This window comes from Pleurodeles waltl, chromosome 9 (genome assembly GCF_031143425.1).
Source record: "Pleurodeles waltl isolate 20211129_DDA chromosome 9, aPleWal1.hap1.20221129, whole genome shotgun sequence".
Lineage (NCBI taxonomy): Eukaryota > Metazoa > Chordata > Amphibia > Caudata > Salamandridae > Pleurodeles > Pleurodeles waltl.
In genome coordinates this window covers 418148381-418165707 of record NC_090448.1, presented here as the reverse complement: position 1 = coordinate 418165707, position 17327 = coordinate 418148381, and positions in this window count along the sequence as shown.

Genomic DNA, 17327 nt, shown 5'->3' with positions numbered 1-17327 from the left:
ACTCGTGCTTCTGCAGATAATCTCACCAAAGCCCTTCCTACAGTGGAAAATATGAACATTTTCCCCAGTTGATGAGCATGCCAAGGGTGCTATTGAGCGCAAAAACATCTTTATGCACATTCAGTCATCCCTAACCTGAGCGTGAGTACGACATGACTGCACTGATAAAGCATCATTGATGGGCTCAACTGTGCAGTTCATCTTTAGTAGGCAAAATCTGAATTTGCACTTGGCCACCTGAAGCTTGTTCAATTGAAAATTCTATTGCTTCCAGACAGCCCAGTCTTCCACTGTTTTCTACCTAAAAGAGAACACTTTTTCTGCTTTTGTTTCTCCTCTTCTACCAGTCTGTCATGCGATATTCCCTTCCAAGTCCCATGTAACCCCCGAATACCAAAGACAGAATTTTGTGGTATGGAATTATCGAGGACAAAAAAAAATATATATATATATATGTATAGCCACTAGGCAGTTATAGCGTTATAGTTAGGACCATGCTACCATTGACAGCGTATTTTGTTTTGCCAGTAAAAATTTCAAAATGTATACTTTGGTCAGTTCAGCTGCTGTCTTGAAAGTCTCTGGGTGATCCGTCAAGTTGGGGCCAAGAAAATGGGGGAGTCCCAAAACACGTTTTTCCCATTTAATTTTCCATAGGACTTTTAGACACGCCTACCGACCAAACTGCTGAGTGGAATTTCACCAAATTTGGCATGAAGCTAGATCCTGTTCCGCTGATTAATCTTTTTGTGGTTTAGTGCGAATCTGTTCAGTAGTTTTGGAATAATTTATGGCCAAAAAATGTAGATATATGGGGATGCGAATCCTCCTTGGATCCAACTGTCTGCGTGCTAATATCTGATTGGTTGCCAACACTTCAACAGGGAAGTGTTGGTAGGCATCATGGGACTCGGCTTCAGACCACTAAACTAAGGGGGCAGCATGTGCCTGTGGTCACAAATGGGTACTGCATTACAAAGAAAAAGGATGGTACAGAGAATGTTAGTCATGTAGCCACAGAGGAGGGGAAAATGCAGAATAGAGGGTGAGGGGGACAGGCACTCATCTTACATATTGCAATACTGAAAGGGCGTACACATAGAGCTCAAGTTCCAGCAAGATAAATATACCAAGAGTACATGTTCAGTGACAGCTGCAAAGTTCTATTAATCGCTTCAGGGGGACGCGGGTGTTGTCGATTCACATGCCAGAGTGGTTAAATGTGATGTCAGTGGTGCCCAGATATCCTAAAGGTGGGAGCATGCTGGTATGACATCCCAATAGTTCTGTAATTGTTCTTAGAAATATGCCACATCTCGCAGCCAATCCGACTTTAGTGGCAATCGGCATCTCCCCCATCACATGGCCGCTTGATGCCCAGCAGGGTGAGATGGGGGAACTTTCAGTATCCCACGCAAGCATGGTACCTATAACATCAAAGACCTTCACCCAGAATGCCCTAATACCGGAACAACACCAAGCAAGATGCAATTAGTCCACACGAGCAGTCGCACATTGTATGCAGCGTGCACCCTCGTGCAGGCCAATAGTGTGCAAGGGTGCAGGAGAGTAATACAATCTATATAAAAATTTAAGGTGAAGCAAGCAAAACAGGTAGTTGGGAGAGAGGGCTTGCAAGTGCATACAACAGTATTTCCATTGGTCCTCTGTGATCGAGGAACTCCGGTCATCAGACCACTGCAGCTGAGCTCGGTGTTTACACACTGGTGCTGACGTCTGCAATGTAGTGTATAATTTTTGTAATTAAGTGCCTGTAATGTCTCAGGAGCCTGTGGGAAGGTACTATGCTGCACGCATAGTGCCACCCTCAGCTTATAATAAGTAAATCTGTGTAGCAGGGTGTCTGTTGGTCCTTGCAGGACCTGCTCCAGTTCCATGAGGGAACCATCTCGATAGACTGCTCCCATCGTGGTCAAGTGCTAAGCAACTTGCTGGCCCAGGTAAGCGAAAGAAGACACAAACGCAATTTTGGTGGAAAGTGAGGAGCAGGGGAAGAGGAAGGTTCCCAAATAGATACAGAAACTTGGGGAGTATCACCATTTCAGCAACAGCAATGTGGCCTGTCTGGGAGAGCAGCAGCATGCGCCACCTCTCCAGATGGTCTTCCAGCCAGGTGAGGGCCCGACCATATTTGGCATGCCACATTTCATCCAAGTCTCTACTTCCTAAATAGCGAACCGGTTCTGTAGCCCAGAATAACGGAAATCCCAGGTTACGTTCCTCAGTCATATCCGTAAGTGGAATTATAATAGATTTGGCCCAGTTAATCATAATACCCAATAGGCCGCCAAAGAGAATTAACTTACGGATAAAGGCATCCAAATTATCACATGGGTTGTTGACCTAGAGAATAACATTGTCAGTATAGGACACCAACACAGCTCTGGCCGTGAACTCGAGTCCCCGATGAGAATGATGCTGGCATAGTTGTGCCACATGGTGCTCCATGGCTACAGCAAATAGGTAGGTGAGAGGGGACAACCCTGACGATGCCCTTCGTCACTAACAATGGGTCTGAGATCACACTGTTGATGTGCAATCGAGCCACAGGCTGTTGGTATAAGAGCCCATTAGCATAAATAAACTTAGAGCTGAGGCCAAGGCAAGCCATTAAAGCAAACAGGTAGGGCCATTTGAATGAGTCGAACCTCTTTGTGGCATCCAGAAAAACAGCAGCAGCCTGACAAGTCGGGTCGATCATTGGTGTGACAGAGAAAAATGTATGTAGACTATTAGCTGTTAATATGCCTGGCACAAATCCATATTGGTTGGGATGAGTAATCAACCATATTAGTGGGAATAAGCAAACAGCTATTAGCTTTGCCAGAATCTTGTTATCAATATTTATCATGGAGGGCGGGTGATAGGACTCACAAAGACGCAGGTCTTTATCAGGCCTCAAGATAGTGATGAGCAGTGCTTCATGCAGGAGGTGAGGCGAATACCCTGCTCCAGCGCTTCCTCAGACATTTCAAGCAAGTGCTGGGCAATTTTGATGCGTAGTCTTTATAAAAGGCAGCTGTAAGGCTGTCCAGCCCAGGAGCTTTGTCTCCAGGTAACTCCTTAAACTCCTGCACTATGCCCTCCACAGAGAACGGCTCATCCAGAAAGCGCCTCTGGCCTCCCTTGATCCAGAGGAGCTGGATTGAGTAAAAATTGGAAGCAAACACCTCAGAAGGCGTGGGTCATGTGGATGTGTAAAGTGAAGTGAAGAAATATATCATCATCTGTTGAACAGCCTCTGTTCCCCCGTGGGATTGCCCCTGCTGGTCTACAAATTCAACAATGTGGCCACTAGCCCAGGGTGTAGCCAGTGTTCTGTCAGCCCTGTCTCCCTCGCCATATCTTAGGGCGTGAGCCTCGTAGCCCAGGTAGTGCACCATCCTCTGCACCACCTTTTTAAAGCAGGTTAAGCCAGACCTGATTTTAGCTAGTATAGCTTGACTGCAAACGACTAAGTACTGGCGCTCAAAAGCCTCTATCTCCATCTCAAGATCGGAAAAGTCCCTGCATAACGATTTGAGCATACCAGCTTGCTTCGCTATACAAAGCCCCCCTGAAATCCACCTTAAACACCTCCCTGATGGTAGTAGGGACTGAACTGAACCCTTTACAGTCACAATAATTGACTATGGCCTCTCTAATCTCCTCATGAAAGACCTGGTCTCCGAGAGTGCCACCTGGAAGACCCCAGCTAAAGACCCTTGACGTTGTAGTGGGGGAGTCAGAGCTCCAGAAGAACCGGCACAAGATCTGACTGGGTATGTGGTAGGTTCTCTACTCTAGAGGTCCAAGAGTGCACATATCAAGTGACTAAAAAGAGGTCTCTTCGGGACTCTGTGTTATGCGGGGTAGTGACACAAGTGCCTTCCCTATCTGAGCTATGAGTGGCTCCCCAAAGGTCCACCATGCATTTATCCATCATGAGCAATTGTAGAAATGATGCAGCACTCAGATGCAGCATCCTATTGGTATTGTGATTGTCAGTCATCGGGTCCAGTACTACATTGAAGTCTCCACCCCACAGCAACGCACCAGAACCCGACGAGTCCGCCAGACACCAAACAGATCACGACAGCCCATATTGGTCACATAACGTACAACCTAAAATAACAAAGCGGCCCTGCGGGTCACTCAGCACACAGCGGGTGAACCATGGCAGTCCCTTGTAAATAGGTATTGCTACCCCTCTTGCATAATTAAAGTACAAGGCCACATGGCATTCTCCAATCGAACCCATGTGCAGGCGCATCTTAGTAGAGTCAGTAAGATGCAATTCCTGGAGCACACATATGTCTGTTTTGTGTCACTGTAGGTATGCGAATACATGTCTGGCTTTACGTGCATTATTTAAGCCTCTAACATTCCAAGTTAAGCAATTGAGGGGGCTCATCTAGGAACCTGGCATAGCAATGGCAGCACCGGGAGCATACATGGTAAAACCCAGCATGCAATGACCACAGGAGGACAGTTAGTGCAAAAAGGAGAAGGAGAAAGAACACTTTAAAAATAAAAACTCTTCAACTAAACGAGTGCAATGACCCACATACCCTCTCTCCACTCATGTTGTTACCCCAGTCGGACCAGACTAGATCCTCCCACCTATCAGATCCCCAGAACAAAATTTCAGAACACTCACAGAGAGTGGTAAGGTCTTAACAAATTTGGTGGCAAGTTTACGGTCAGTGAAAAAATGGGTCTTGCCACAGTGATGGATTCTCATTTTGACAGGGTAGATCAGTGAGTAAGAAGCATTGGTTTTCTGCAGTGAGTACTTGACAGGGGCAAAGTCGCGCCTAGCCGATTGAACGGCAAGCGTATATTTTGGGAAGAGAGTTATTGCATTATGTTGGGACTGACGGGGTTTCTTGTCACGGCCAGTCGCAGGGCTATGTCACAATCTCGATTGTTCAATAATCAGGCTATAATAGGTCAAACAGGGGTGACCAGCAGGGGTCTTAGAGACAAAGACCTAGGTGCCTGCTCAACCACCAGAAAACAGGACATGGCCTCCCCAAAGAGGGAGCAAAGCATGGACTGGACATAGGCTTCCATTCGGCCCACATCTGTAGACTCCGGGACACCAGTTATGTGCAGATTATTTCATCTGTATCGTGCCTCTAGGTCTTCATTTTTGCTGAAAACGAGCTCCCGTACCCTTTCCATCTGTCGGAGTTTTTCTCCCATCGCATGATGGCCATCGTCAAGATCCGATGTCTGCTGTTCCAAGTGGTCAAGGCGGCTCTCGTGCCCATCCACCTTTTCTTAGAGTCGATCTAGCCTGTCTGCCAACCAATCAACCTTAGAATCTATAGGGGTGAGGCTATACTTGAGGTCCAGAAACATTGAGCAGATAGTTGGTTCAGAGGCTGCCGGGTCTTCTTCGAGAGGATCAGCCTGAGAGGACTCAGGTGCAGAGTCTGCTCCTCTGGCCCATCGTCTTGGTTCAAAGGAAAGCTTAGATTTTCTGGTATCAGTCTTATCCATCTTGTCTCCATTTAAAGCAGGCCGGATTAGGGTGCAGGATGTAGAATCAGCAGTGCTGATTGAGCGAGGCAAGCAGCTGCTTTCAGTCCCACCACTCACTTGGAGAAAGTCCAGCAGGGGGGCACAAGCAGACCCGTTGGCAATGTTTAAACAGTTGAAGAGGGCCAAATGTAGTAGAAACTCTTTGCCTCACACACAGGTCTGTGGCCAAAGGTGATGGACACCTGGTTCAGGTCCGGGGGGCACGAGCAGGCCCAGCCTGCATCCGACTAACCTGACACACGCTGGGTCAGACAGCTGCTCCTCACCACATCCAGCGTGTCTACCCTGTCAATAACCTTCACTGCCCAAGTCGAGGTGCAGCCCCAGTGTACAGTGTTCGCAAACAAGTAGAAATGCCACATGGGAACATGTAAAAAGGCGAGGCTCCATTGCACAGGGGGGAGCCTGTCAGGGAAGTGAGGGGCTGAGTGTGTGGCACTGACAGAATTCCACGATAGTCTGGCAATAAGGGCAACAAATCACTATAGATGTAGAACTAAATGAATGCTATAAGCAATGTGCCCACATTCAGATCAAAGTTCAGGCCTCACTGGTATTTTATAGTTGCATTTATGAATTTACAAACAAGCAGGCCAAACAGGGTGTCGCATTCGCAGGAGGGGTCCTCCAGATGCACAGAAAATGTTTGTTTTTAGGGGTGGGCCATGGGTAAACAAGTAATCCATGGGGTAAGCCCCTTACCCAGCTCCAGCGGCCCTCTCCTCTCACGCGGTCCTCCTCCCGGTCAATCCGCAGTGCTGCAACAGTGCAGAGGGGGTAACACCACAGCAGCAGCACCCACAGCACCAATAGGGAGTGTGCAACCTCGGGCAGGTCAGCCCAACGGCCACCAGGTCCAGCACTCTTCGGGCACGGCTCACCGACCAACAGCTCGCAAGGGCTGCAGCCAACGCAGGTGCTGCACACCTGCTCCAGCTCGCATGGGCCAGCCACCAAAGACTCAGGTGGCACAGTGGACACCTCAAGAGCAGGGGCCCTAATCCAGCGCTTGAGGGATCACCACAGAGCTGGCATGCACCACTAGAGGGAGTTGGTGTGAAAAATGAAGGTCTGTATGCTCAAAAATAAAGTTAGGGTCCCCACCCTATCCCACCATCACGTTGGGAGGATAGCCATGGGCGGAGGGCTCTGATTGGTCCCCAGGAGGCAGATAAATGCCAGAACAAACACCTCGGCCGGCAGAACCTCACAATGTTGCAGCCATCTTGCTGTAAGGCTCTTGAGTGCTCCCCAGTGAGAGGGGACTTCAACAAATAAAATAAAAACACAAATTGAGAAGCACTGTTTCGGTCATTGAGTAGGTGATAAGTTAGCACTCACCCATGGGCCCTTTTCCCAATTGCAAATAGGCTGCAGGAGCTGGTGTTAGCTGATCTGGTCCTCCATTTGCTGCACAATGCTGCGGGTTGATGAGGAGCAGTCAGCTGCCACCCTCCCCCTTATTTAACCAGGGTGTAAGGGCAGGTATTTCATCAATTCCGCCCCATGCATTTTTAAACCTAATCTTGCCCTTCCCACAACCATTACTACCTCCTCGCCAATTTTGAACCGTTGTTTTGTGTGTTTTTTTGCTGTGTGCGATACAATGGGGTTGGTGAGTACCCCGTGCGTGCTGCTACCCTATCTGTTTGCCCTGCATGTGCACTAGCTTTATATGTCCAATCTAGTATATATTAGACGGTGCAATGTGAGTTTGGTGAGTACCCCCGGTGTGCGACTTGCAGTGGCTCGCTGGTTTTGAACTTGAGTAGTTTATGAGGGAGTAGGGAGGTCACTTACTCTCACACAGAGAAGTGAATGATCTGTTCAGGGTATGTCAGAAGGAATTTCCCTCCTTTGCCAGGTATGCAAACGAGGTCACGGGACCTCTGGCGGCCAACTAGCAACGTTGCAGACCTCACAGGGGTCACCTGTGGATGAACGGATAATGTCACAGTTTCTCACGCTTAAGTTTGAGGGCTCTACTACAGGTGTGTTTGTAGACATTTCTCACCTTACAGGTAGGCATCAAGGGCCAGATGTAGGAAAGGTTTAGCGACTCGCAAACGGCGAAAAACGCCGTTTGTGAGTCGCTAAACCCCATCTGGTATGTAGAAATGCATTTTGCGAGTCGGAACCGACTCGCAAAATGCATTTCCGAGTCGCAAATAGGAAGGGGTGTTCCCTTCCTATTTGCGAGTCGCAGTGGTATGCAATTCCATTTGCGACCGCGAAAGCGTTCGCAAATGGACTTGCAGTTACCATCCACTTGAAGTGGATGGTAACCCACTCGCAAACGGGAAGGGGTCCCCATGGGACCCCTTCCCCTTTGTGACTGGACCTAATAATAATCCAATGGACCACTACCTGCCCTGAAAAATACCGAAACAAAAGGTTTCGGTTTATTTTTCAAAGTGCAGCTCGTTTTCCTTTAAGAAAAACGGGTTGCACTTTGAAAAATAAAAACTGCTTTATTTAAAAGCAGTCACGGACATGGAGGTCTGCTGTTCCCAGCAGGCCTCCATCCCCATGAGTGCCCTGAGTCGCTATGGGGTCGCAAATTGCGACCCACCTCATTAATATAAATGAGGTGGATCTTTGCGACCCCATAGCGACTCGCAGAAGGTGTCTGAGACACCTTTCTGCATCCCAAATTGCGACTTGCAATTTGCGAGTCGCAGGGACTCGCAAATTGCAAGTCGCAATTTGGGAGTTTCCTACATCTGGCCCCAACTCCGTTACAGGTTTCTTTAATTTAATCCATACACTCTGAATGCGCCTGATCTCGCCTGATCTCGGAAGCTAAGCAGGGTCGGGTCTGGTTAGTACTTAGATGGGAGACCGCCTGGGAACGCCAGGTGCTGACGGGAGGCAGGCACCTGTGGCATAATGGTTAAGCCCCAGACTTCTTAATTGAAGGTTGTGAGTTCTTGTCGGTGGTGTCTTGGTTCCTAAACTTAACTTCCCAAACATTGTGCGGGACACTTTAAGAAACACCTGTGGCTTAGTGGTCAGGGTCACAGACCCTCACACTGGGAGGTGAGGGTGTGATTCCAGGTGTATCCATAGGGGTGTCCTGGACTCGTCTCAAGGGTGATGTCCCTAATCTAATTTGGGTCCCTATATATAAAAAAAACTCAAATGAAAGGGTTCAAATCTCCCAGCCCTTAAAGTACATTTAATGTGCACATTCATTCTCGTGGGAGCCGGATATTTTCACTACTTCGTGACTCTCATTTTTCGCCCCAAAGCGAGCACGATCTGCGTTGGACCCCCGCATGACTCAGATGGAATTTTGCTCCCTCAGCAAACTTTGGAAGATGGCCAAGACCCATCGGCTAGACTGGGCCCTCCAGAAACTGACTGAAGGTTCAGAAAAGGATCAACAACCTTTGGCAGCTACCCACCTACTGAATTGGCAGAGTAAGGTCCCAGCGTGCTACAGGAATGCCACTCCAGGGCCTAGGGCCGCTACAACCAGCACGCAACTAATGGCCTCCTCTACTGTCCAGGGTGAGTCCGTGGGGCAGCCCCCTGCACTATGTCCCAGAACCCAGGCTCCAAGTGGTCCGGTGGCTACCATCAGCGAGGGGGAAGTGTTTCAAAGTAACTGGGTCTGTTGTCTTGTGGCCCAGGGTGAGGGCTCACCTCAGGTGGGGTCGGCGTCTGTGTCGTCACAACCTCAATGGTGGGAGGCCACCCGGCGTTACAGGGCACTACAATGGTTCTTCTGGGCCATCACCCACACAGGTCGGGTGGGGGAATTGTGCAGACTCCTGTTCAGACAAGTTCTCTGGTGGGGTAGGGAGGCATCCATCCTTGGGCAGTCCCCACTATCGATCAGTCCAGTGTTTCTTGGCTCCACAGCTCCCACCCTGGCCCTCCAGTGGCGATCGCCTGGCACATGCCAGCGGAGACCAAAGAAAAAATATATAAGGGAGACTATGTCAAGGTTTTTGACCTAATTAAGGCAGGTGCCGTCACAGCAAAGGCCAGATCTGGGAAGGAAGGGGAGCATAGGCCGAAAGAGGTTTGGGTGGAATGGTCTCTGAAGAATTGGGTGACAGGGTTTTCTATTTATGCAGTGATCGTGACTGATCGGTAGGTGTTAAGCATGACATAGTATGGCAGCCAGTGCTTAATTTGTAAATAAAAACGTGCTGATGCCCAAAGCTCTCCTATGAAACATGCGGCTGCTGCAATTAAATTTGTGGCTTAAACCTTAAAAGGGACCATCCAACATAACCCTTTATAGCCTTGGGTATCTGTCATTCACAAAAAAAAAAAAATTGGCCTTAGGGGGACAAATACATCATCTTTCCACCAATAATATATACTTTATTATTGAGGCACTTTTATTTGTGTTGTCTTTTGTATTATAATTAATTCATAAAAACATCATAGACACTATGCAGATAGAGATGTAAACCACAATGATTTTCAAAATATCCCAACCACCCCAACAAATGGAACACTCTTGTCAAACTTTTACACGCAATCCCTTTATACAGTTCAAACACTGACAGCCAAATGTGTGCAGTCCATCTTATTTGGTCTGTCATGCCTTTACACGATGTCTTGATTTTTCGACGGCCTCCTTGTTTTCAGAAAGGTGTCCATGTGTTTCGGCATGGTGTCTAATGGTCTCTTCAGGACGGTATAAGTAGAGTGTATACCCTATCACCATAACTTTATGGGCGGACCACATGTCGTCACATAACCTTTGTCTCTTGGAATTCCTATCTACACCCCTCAAAATGTCTTGTTCAGAATTTTTTAGGTGTATTGGAACGCGATCTAAACTATCTCCGTTCAATTAGCCGCATACAGGAAATACAATCATATGTGTGAGCACAGAATAGTGCGGCAGTGTAATCCTAAAGACATCTCGGGCCTCTTTAATTTATTTACAGCCACTGCCTGCCCCTTCAGCTCAGTCTTGCAGCTTTCTGCTTTCACCTTTTGTGATGCTTTTTCGCCTCCGTCTTCCTCCGCCTTTCCCATATGTCTCTTTTGCTCGCAGTAAATGTTTGATGCAGAAAACTAAGTGCCGGTCCTAAAAAAAAATAAGTGCCTGTGCCCCGCCCCGGAGACCACCGACTCCACCGACTCAAAGAATTGATGGCAGATGTGGGCCATGAGGTGAAGGCAGAACCCTAACTTCTGAATTTCATTACGTTTTGGTTTTTATGGTGAAGCCACTCTTAACATATTAGTCAAGGTTAACTCTTTTCAACTTAAGTTTTTCTAGGAAATAATATATATAATACTGTATGTAATGACTTGTGCATAAATGCAGTCAACAAATCGGTGCCAGACAGTAGTGCCATGCTCACCATGGGTACGGCGTTAACAACAAGTACCTGAAGACATGAACCAAACATGGCGGCCATACCGAAAATGGATTCTGCTCTGGGCTATGCTAGCTCCACCCTTTCTGATGCTCCCCTGCCTCTGAGGACACTCCATTTTGCCGGAATTTACTGCAAACTACATCTGTCGAAGAGAGCTGTCATGGCGTTTTTCTGCAATGAGACAGCAGTCTCACGTGGGAGCTCAGCTTACGATGTGTCGTTCTTTTTACAGGACTTGCTTTCAAACAAGGAAGCATCGAGCGAGCTGCGAATTAAGCGTAAATTGGTTCCTCCCAAGGCTGGTTTCAGCGCTGTCTCTTGTGGCTTGTGAGCCGCTTAGTAGGCACTAGGGACAAAAGGTGGAGGTCGAGAACACGTTTTGCTCTGTTGGATTTCCCTGTGTGCTCTTGCTAACACAGCTCTTTTGGTTGGAAGGCGCAATCCTTCCCTGTTAGGCTAGTTATAACATTACAGCCTTGTGCAGCGGCAGGGGCTGGAGTAAAATTGGATTTAACGGCCTCGGGTGGACCCCAGTGGGAAGTGCTGAGCCTACTTTTCTCTGCGACAGGATGTTTCAACTGGCTTGCAGCGTGTGAAGGAAGACAAACATACACACCTTCTCAACCCACCCCAGGCAACTGTGGACAAGATGTAGACATACTGGGACGCCTGCAATCACCTCATGAAGACCTATGGTCAATGATATTATTACAGCCAAGTTGTGGTGCATCTAGTCACCTCTAATAAAAAAATTGAACAGCTGCTCAACTTTAATTACTTATTATATCGCGTTGTTTCTCTATATGGCCACAGAACACCTTAGGGAAGTGCAATATCCTTATAATGTACCGCGGGGGTACTTTGTCCTGTATGCAATGCTGGCACGGGCAAAGATGCAGATGTGGGTCAGGTAAGCATGAAATAAAAAGGGTGGTTTATATTTACCTACTAGTTGACAATCTCAAACTAGAGATCCCGGATTTAGGTCTCGATTTAGACAACCCAGGAGGGAGGAATAGCATCCACAGGCCAAGGTGCGGTCAAGTACTCCAGGCCTCCAATTTCTAAGAAGGGGTACAGCTGCAGGGCTGCATAAAGCTCTTAGAAGCAACTAGCAAAGCACAGCATAACAGAAAATAACAGTGTGTACTTTACTGGCTATTGATTAATTGATGTATTTTTGGAATACCGAAGAGATCCGAGTGCTTTCTTTTTATGCAATCTTATGTTATTAATAATATTTTATCCACATACTTGTTTTAGTGTTTTATGAATTGTATCGCATGTGGCTGATAATATTTTTGTATTCTTGCTGAGCTTTTTAGGGAGCTAATTTGCATATGATAGGTAAGCATTTCTCGTGTTTTAATAACAGTTGCCTTACTCCACTGCCATCAGTGAACCACATACAAACCTGTTTCTTATTTTTCTAATGCCTGGCAGGTATGCCTTTACAATACAAAGTGCTTTGAAGCTCCGGCAGCTTAGAGCTATGTAATGATTCAGAGTAAGGTGGCCTGGTCGACACTGCAGTACCCTCCAATTCCTCAAATACTGCTCTTTAATCCTTCACCTTTATATTGTGCCCATCATTGTACCTTTCCCAAGCTCTGGATTTCTTTGCTCCCTTAATCCGTTCCCTTCTGCCTGTAGCTTTCTCAAACCCCCTCCCCTACGGGTGCTATGTTGTTCGCTTCCCAGTGGATTAAAGCAAATTTTCATCCTCAACAATATAATTAAATGATAAACCAGCAGAAATGCCAATAGGATGGCTTAACTTCAATGTAGCATTTCCATCAAAAAGGAAATGCTGAGTTTTCCCGAATCATTTTTGTGTGCATCCTAATGATTTGATATGTAAATTGAATAAAACTTTTAAATGTCGAAGCAAAAACCTCAATTTGCTCTGTGCTTTAAATAAAAATCAAGCAAACATTCGAAAGCCATATTTAGTCAAATGCAGCACAGTAGAATTGATATGAAACGGATGAGCCTGTTCTTGTATCATGGTTTGTCCACGGAAGTGTGCGATTCTCTTCTGAAATGGGTGCTTTTGTGGGGGCCCTTCAGAGTTCACCTCTTCACCATTCACCTGTTACCCTTGGTTCAAGGTTTTGTACACTAAACCGCATATCCCTACTACTGGCAGGGCCTTCTCCCGCATTAAGGGGCATATTTACAACAAACTGGTGCCTCAGAGCTAATGGGCCAGTTTTCTTATATCGGCCCTGCCCCACCTAACAACACCATGGGTGCGTCGTATTTATAATACAATGCACCATGGCGCACAGAAGGCCAATAGTGTCAACATTTTTCACGCTATTGTGGTGGTTTGCTGCACTAGCTTCACAAGTTTTGACGCTAGTGCAGCAAAGTGCGAAGAGGCCCATTGATTAAAATAGGTGCGTCACTTTAATGCCTGCTTTGAGCAGGTGTTCAAAATGACGCCAAAAATGGTGCAGTGAAATCTTGTAGATTTCACTTCGCCATTTTTGCAGGCATCGTAAGGCCGGATCGCCCCGCCCTTGCATACATTAAGCCTGACGCAGGCATAATGTGGTGCAAGTGGTCGCAAATATGGTGTGGTGAAAATTGCCTCCCTGAGCCACATTAGTGTAAAAAAAGAAATTACGCTAGTGTGGTGCAAGAAGGCACTAGGGCCTTGTAAATCTGGCCCTAAATTTTGCTAGATTCACTTGCCAAAATGTATCTGAAGAGTGCAAACTTTATAACACCCAGAAACTGCTGAGTGCAGTAATTTCGCCTGTGTGCAAGCAGATGTTTCCACAGTAGTTAATTACAATGGCACTCGTGACTGACTATTTTGAAAGTAACCCAAAGTTCAATAAGGCTTTGCAACTGAAGTAGTGCAAGATGTGGCTTGCACCATGTAAATCGTTGGTACAAATTCAAGAACAAGCTGCACTTGAGAGGATGAATCTTTGTCTCAAATTGAGGATTAACACCAGCTCATGAACAGTACATTAATAACAGTGAACACATTAGGCTACACAAGGACAACAGAGAGAAATAGATCTGCAAACCATGAAGGTTTATAAGCAGATTAGCAAGTTACAAATTCAAATTGTTCGAAGTAATCATAAAGCAATAATCGCCTTATAAGAGTGTTGTCCAGCATAATCCAAAGGGAATCAAAATAGCGAATTCAAATCAAGTTATTTAAAGATTGTCGTACGCAAATTTGGTATGATTTAGTTTCCCCTGAAGGGAAATTCTCTAACACTAATCTGAGAAATCAGGAGATAGAGGGGACTTTTGGAGCAGAAGGTGTCAGCAAATAAAGTTTCAAAAAGGCAGAATCAAATAAAGATTGAGTTAGGTGAATGAGAAAGGATTTGCTTGAGAGTTTAACTCTGTGAGCAGGGGGAAGGCAAGCAATGGGTCTTAAGAGCATGGAAAGGGGCATCTGCTTCAAACAAGTGGGGAAATGTATCTGACTCTAGCTAGCTCAGCAATGCACAATTAAAACACACAGGGGGTTATTACAACTTTGGAGGAGGTGTTAATCCGTCCCAAATGTGACGGATATACCACCAGCTGTATTACGAGTTCCATAAGATATAATGGACTCGTAATACGGCTGGTGGTATATCCGTCACTTTACCGTCACTTTTGGGACGGATTAACACCTCCTCCAAAGTTGTAATAACCCCCACAATTTCTTAGCAAAACAGAGCCTTCCCTAAAATTCACAGGAAGCAGGACCAGCCAGGTTTGAATGTTCTCCAATAAGGGAACTTCTCCCATTTCTCAGCCATCACATCAAGGAAGCTTGCAGCTGCACTGACTTCAGGAGATATAGGGCACAGGATGATACATTGTGGACAGCCCGCCCACAGAACAGGTGTGGGGATTCATTATTTAACTTTTGGTGAAACACACAAGGGTAAACAATTCTCACAGAAACTAAAACAATAGTAACATTTTTCTAAATGTAAGCTACGACAGCTGGGCTCCTAGAATAAGAGAAATGGAAGACAGAATCACAGCAGCCAAAATGGATTTGAAATGTTAGTGTGAGTGGTTAAACTGATGTCTACATTAAGTATAGCTAACTCAAAGTGAAGTTAACGCAAAAATAACACTTTAAATAGGTTAAAAAGGTGTGTATATAATATGTGGATTAACCCATTAGCTGCTCCCCCTGTGCTAAGCCATTTTTTGACTATTTGGGGTAGTTCATGCTTTGGCCCCGTAACTTTTTGTCCACATAAGCTATCCATGCCAATTGTGCATCCTTTTTTCCAGCATTCTGGGGATTGTAAAGGTACCCAGAGTTTGTGGGTTCACCTGGAGGAGACCAAGAAATAAGCCAACATATTTTTTTTGAAAAACTGGAAAAAAGTGCTGCAGAAGAAAGCATCTGGTTTTTTTTCTCTGCAGACAGCATCAACAAAGGGTTTGTGGTGCAAAAATCACCATCTTCCCAGTTTTCAGGAACAGGCAGACTTGAATCGGAAAACCAAATTTTTCAACACAGCTTTGGAATTTTACTGGGACATACCCCATTTTTCTATTTGTTTGTGATTGCAGCTTCCTTCCAGTTAGTTAAAGAAATGGGCATGAAACCAGTGGTAGATTCTGGACAGCTAAACAGTTCTAAAAAGTAGACAACATTCTGAATTCAGCAAGGGGTCATTTGTGTAGGTCCTTCAAGATTTTCCTGCATAAAGTTACAGTTGAAATTAAAAAATATTGAAATTGAGTTGAAAAAATCCAGCCATTTTTTCTACGTTTTCTTGCATAACTTTTTCCACCTATGGTAGATTTGTGAAAGCAATATACCGTTACGTCTGCCGGACTCTTCTGGTTGCAGGGATATATAGGTCTTGTAGGTTCATCAAGAGTCCAAGGTACCCAGAGCCAATCCAGGTATAGAGCAATTAATTTGGTTAACTATAGAGAGTGAAAAATAGGTATCAAGGAAACATAGGTATTTCTGAAATGGGCTCAAGATAAGGAGTTTAGAAGCAGTGGTTATTTTCACATCTCTGAATTCGGGGATCCCCATACTACCATGTGAAATACAGGGCATTTTTCAAAAGACTTCTTTCTAACACACTGTCTTACAATTGGAAGGCAAAAATGAAGAGAAAGACAACTGGCATTGTTCTTCTGTTCTGTGTTCCCCAAAGTCTACTGATAAAAATCGTACCTCAGTTGTGTAGATAGGCTTGGTGCCTGCAACAGGAAACACCCCAAAATGCAACATGGACACATCACATTTTTCCATTGGAAACTGACGTGTTTTTTGCAAAGTGCCTAGCTATGGATTTTGGGGTGTAGCTCAGCTGGCACCTAGGAAACCTGCACATTTTTGAAAACTAGACACCTAGGGGAATCCAGGATGGGGTGACCTGTGGGGCTCTCACTGGGTTCTGTCCCTAGAATCCTTGCAACCCTTAATATTTGGCTAAAAACACTTATTCCTCACTATTCAGTGCTGCAAAGTTCTGGGATCTGAGGGGAGCCACAAACGTCCTTCCACCCAGCATTTCCCAAGTCTCCCCATAAAATGCTACCTCACTTGTGTGGGTAGGCCTAGTGCCTGCATCAGGAAATGCCCCAAAACACAACATGGACAAATCACATTTTTCCAATGTGAACTGATGTTTTTTGCAAAGTTCCTAGCTGTGGATTTTGGCCTCTAGTTCAGCCGGCACCTAGGGAAACCTACCAAACTTGTACAGTTTTGCAAACTAGACATCTAGGGGAATCCAGGATAAGGTGACTTGTTGGGCTCTCACTGGGTTCTGTCACCCCGAATCCTTTGCAAACCTCAAAAATGGGCTAACAAACACTCTTTCCTCATATTTCAGTGCTCCAAAGTTCTAGAATCTGAGGGGAATTGTTTGGGTAGGCCTAGTGCCTGCGAAAGGAAATGCCCAAAACTTACTGTGGAGATAATGATAACAAAGGTGAGTGTACTAATTTGTCCTTGGATCTGTAACCATTTAGGGAAACCTACCAAAGCCAGACATTTCTAAAAAAAAAAAATAGATACCCAGAGGAGTCCATGGAGGTGTGGCTTGTGTGAATTTCCCAAAGTTACCCTGTAAAAGTGAAAAGTTGAATTAAAACAGTATTTGTCCTTGCATTTCTGTGAAGTAAACTACAGGAATATGCATGGATCCACAAATATCTTACCACCTAGCGTTCCTCAACTTGTTACGATAAATACGCTACCCCACTGGTGTGCCTGAGCCTGTAGTGTGGTTAGTTTTACATATCCTTTGCGCGTTAGCTTCAGGCTTTAGGCCTTTGTGCACTTTGCCCTGGATGTGTTTTATTAATTTGCTTGCAGCTTAGAGCCTCTTTGCACTTTGCTCTAAATGCTTTTTATTAGGCTTCGTACTGTTATTTTTCAAATAGCCAGTTCTACGGTTTTGTTTTTTATTCATA